Consider the following 4,122-nt stretch of genomic DNA (forward strand, 5'->3'; position numbering starts at 1 on the left):
TGAAAAAGCATCTGCACCTGTACTCTGGCAGAAACTTATGGACCAGGGGCTGCAAGGCTGCCCAGGCACTAAGTATTACCTGGATGACATCATAGTTACCCATAAGGATAACAAGGAACATCTCCAAAACCTCAAGAGAGTGCTAAAACAATTAGAAAATTATGGACTCAGAGCACAACGCAACAAAGGGTGAATTCTTTAAACCAATCATCACCTACTGTGATCACGTGATTGACATGCAAGTATTACACAAGTGTGCTGAGAAAATACAAGCAGTGGCCATGGTATGTGTCGCAGTTGCAGAAACCTCTAGGATTTGACAATTACTACAAAAGGTTCCTGCAAAACCTGGCTAATGTGTTCCACCTGTTGAACGTATTACAGCAGATTGGGAAAAAATTGGCAATGGACAAAGCAGTGTGATGTGGCTTTCAGAAAGGTAAAGGAAACAGTGATGTCAGACACTGTACTCACACATTAGGATCCACATCGTCCAGTGAAACCTGCCTGTGATGCTTCAATTTATTGTTAGGTGCAGTAATGTCACATATTAGGAGTGATGGAAATGAATTTCTTTGCATTACATTGTCTTACTGCTGCAGAGAAAAGTTAAGCACGGATTGGCAGAGAAACTGGCTTACAATCTAAAATATTTCAACCAGTACTTGTAAGGGAGAAAGTTTACCCTCATTACTGATCATCAACTACTAGTGTTCACTTTCAATTCACAGAAGTGAACACCATTTTTTGGAGATGGAGAGTTGTTGTCCCATCCAAGCTACGAGTTAAAGTATTAGAGGAGCTACATGCCGGTCATCTGGTCATTCTTAAAATGGAAGAGTTGGCTCAGAGCTTTGTCTGTTGGCCTGGAATAGATCAGCAGATTGAGCAGTTCGTGGAATGCAAACACATCCAGAAAATCCCAAGAGCCGTGCTTCTCCATTCCTGATACTGGCCTGCATTCCCCTGAGGATTCTTTGCACCATTCACGGGCACAAGTTTCTTGATAGTAATGGATGCAGGTACAAAGTGACCAGAAGTGTTCCTACTGGCCCCCACTACAGCCTCATACACTTTTGATGTGTTGAGAAGCCTCTTCACAAGAAGTTATCATGGTCTTGTCTGGCAATTCCCCATCTTGCTATTACCTCCTCAGTTGGGCCTTAATCGACGCGTCTGATTTCCAGTCGTTCCCAGTTCCACTAATTACCGCACACCTGGTTCCCATAGCGAACACAGGATAAAACTCCGGCATCACAGCCATGTGTTGCCAGTTTATTAGTTGACTCGAGAGTGAGTAAACCCTGTTTCCTGATTCCTTAGGTCTGTCAGTTCTAAGCTCTGCATCATTTCCTGGATACTCTACGTAAACCTTGTCTCTGTGTAAAGACTCTCCTGGAAAGCGGGTCCCTGTTCGCAATGATGCTAATGCCTCACTGTTCTGCCTCTGTGCCTGTGTCCTGCATGTGGGTTCATTCTTGCAACAGAAGTGAAGTTCTAGGACCCTTAGTCAGTGAGAATGGGCCACAGTTTGTGATCGAACAGTTTCAGTCATTCCTAAAAATGAACGAAATAAGATATATTACATCTGCACCATACCACCCAGATACAAATGGCTTGATGGAAAGCTTTGCCCAGAGTCTAAACAATGCACTGTGAGTAATGTCAACAGAACACACTACACTGACACTGAATTGCTCACCAATTTCCTTCTTACATATTGAATCGCAACACAGGAAGGTGAGGAGCTGGATTTGGTTGTCAGAGGCTATTTGAGGTGCACACCATTGAGAGCATTTAATTGGGAGCTTATGCTCATTAGCACCCCTAGCTATAACAACCTTAAGGAACTTGTGTACTGGAAATGATAAACAATCTTGGAACAGGATTGAAATAAACATGCTAATTATTCTTCAGTGATTATCTAACAGAGTGACCAGGTAAGTATTCTGAAGATTTACTTTTACATTTTCACATTGCGATTTTTTTCTGTATACATTGAAAAGTGATGAGGTTTTGTAACTTGATGCTATTTGCTCTAAGTCTCAACGCTATCATTTCTTTATTGTGCTTCATATACAGAATATGACATTGAATTTGTTATCTCTGTATATCAGAATGCTTCATTAGAGATTGTTCAATCTGAATGATTAAAGAGAATTACATATGCTTGACCGTTCACTGGAGTTCAGCTTCCATGTAGAAGGTGCCCTCCTGTTTCAGCTTCCATATCCCCTATGGTTCCACTGCATTAGCTCTTTGAATTGGTCATTCATTGACAAGCATAGTTGTAAAAATGAGTGTCTGTTCATTTACTGCTATACTCAAAATCATGCCCAATATTTAGAATACATCCCCTGTGTATTGCATAGTACATTGCCTCGAACAGCTGTATCTGCTTCCTGTGAACCTGGACACTCTCCCAACCCAGCTCCCACTCAATGGCTAACACAGTACGTCAATATCCAGAGTCAAGGTCAATCCCACATCCACTCTGACTTTGGGGTATCTTAAATGCTTGGCTCCTATAGGTGATTCTCAGCCAGTGTGACCAGGTAAGCCTTTTGCATCTGGTGGTGTAGCTGAGCTGGAATCACCTTCGATCAGATGACATCAATCATTTCTAGATGGTACTGGTCACTGTGGACAGCAGCCAGACGAATAACTTTACTGTCCAAAGCTCATTCTTTCATTGTGCGAATGAACAAAAGAGTGCAGCTGCTGGGAATTTGAATGTCCCTGTTAAGCTGACCTAGCAAGAATTCTTCGGGGTAGCTTGTAACAAACAGGTGTGACCCTCTGTGGTGAACTATGTGCCTGTCGGGACACGCCCCTGCTGACTGCTTCTGTGGCTCCTCCCACAGGCCCCTGTATAAAGGAGACCTGCGGCCTGACGCTCGGCCTCAGTCTCCAAGACCTTGTATGATAGACACTCACTCCTGGTTCCTTCTTCCAGTCAATAAAAGCCGATATCTCGCCTACGTCTCAGTGTGAGTTATTGATGGTGCATCACCCTCAGATTATGTCGGCAGCGTAAGTCCAGGGAGGACAATTGCTGGCCCCACCAAACATGTGAAATTGAGGTACAAAACCCCTGTGTTTGTGGATGCTGCGTGATTTGTTCCCCTGTTACAAATCAGTACCACAAAATAACAGACAGTTCACCATATGCAATTAAACAATTTAGCTTCATAATTCTTAAATTGACTAAAGGGTTAGTAAAAAAAAAACAAAAAGGGCCCATTTTAATGAAACAGTCTGATGTGCACAAGTTGGAGCTTATGGTCCCGGTTCTGTTGGTCCTCCATCGGTTTCCCCAGGCTTCGTCGACTCCCAGCCCCACTCCAAGTCCACTACTTTCGGGTGTCTACAACTTCGCCTTTCTGGCATCTTCTCTCTCCATCTCATGCCAAACAAAAAGCCCCAGATCACCTTGGTGTCAGGTACACAGCACGAAAACACACTCCTGTCATTGGACGGCTCACATTCCAAAGCACCCATTATCTCTAAACATAACCCAAACACTGCTTCGACAGAAAGACCGTTACATGAGCAGTGAAACCTTTCCCAGGGAGTTACACTGGGTTAAGATGTCAAAGAAGTGGAAGGAAGAAAACAATCAAAAAACATTAATTGAAAACAGCTCAATAATAGACAAGTCGAAAGCATACTGGACTGGACTGGGTGGTATGGCTGAATTGTCTGGTTATTATTGAAACAAATATAATTAGAAGTAATATTTTGTTTATGTAAAAGCTTATGAAGCTCTAAAGATACTTACCTGTGTACTGCATTTCTGATTAATACACCCCAGATGACCAATCGCTTTGCCAGCCTAATATATAACATTACATTTTATCTCAACAGAACAACCTTCCAAGTAGCTGACCAGTTTAGGGTCATTAATTTAATTTTGTATGGTACTGCCTTTAAATAATTTCTACTCAGTACATTATAATACAGACAAAGTCTAAAGTCGGGGGAGCTCAAGCAGACCTGGGAGGAAGATGGTGGAGCGAAGCCCACGTGGATCTGGAAGGGAGATGGCCTAATGGGCTGTGGAGGGTGAACGAGGGATAAGGGTGGGTGGTGTAAGGAAATGTGCAACAGTAATTGGCTGCG

The sequence above is a fragment of the Hypanus sabinus genome, chromosome 13 (assembly GCF_030144855.1).
Source record: "Hypanus sabinus isolate sHypSab1 chromosome 13, sHypSab1.hap1, whole genome shotgun sequence".
Classification (NCBI taxonomy): Eukaryota; Metazoa; Chordata; class Chondrichthyes; order Myliobatiformes; family Dasyatidae; genus Hypanus; species Hypanus sabinus.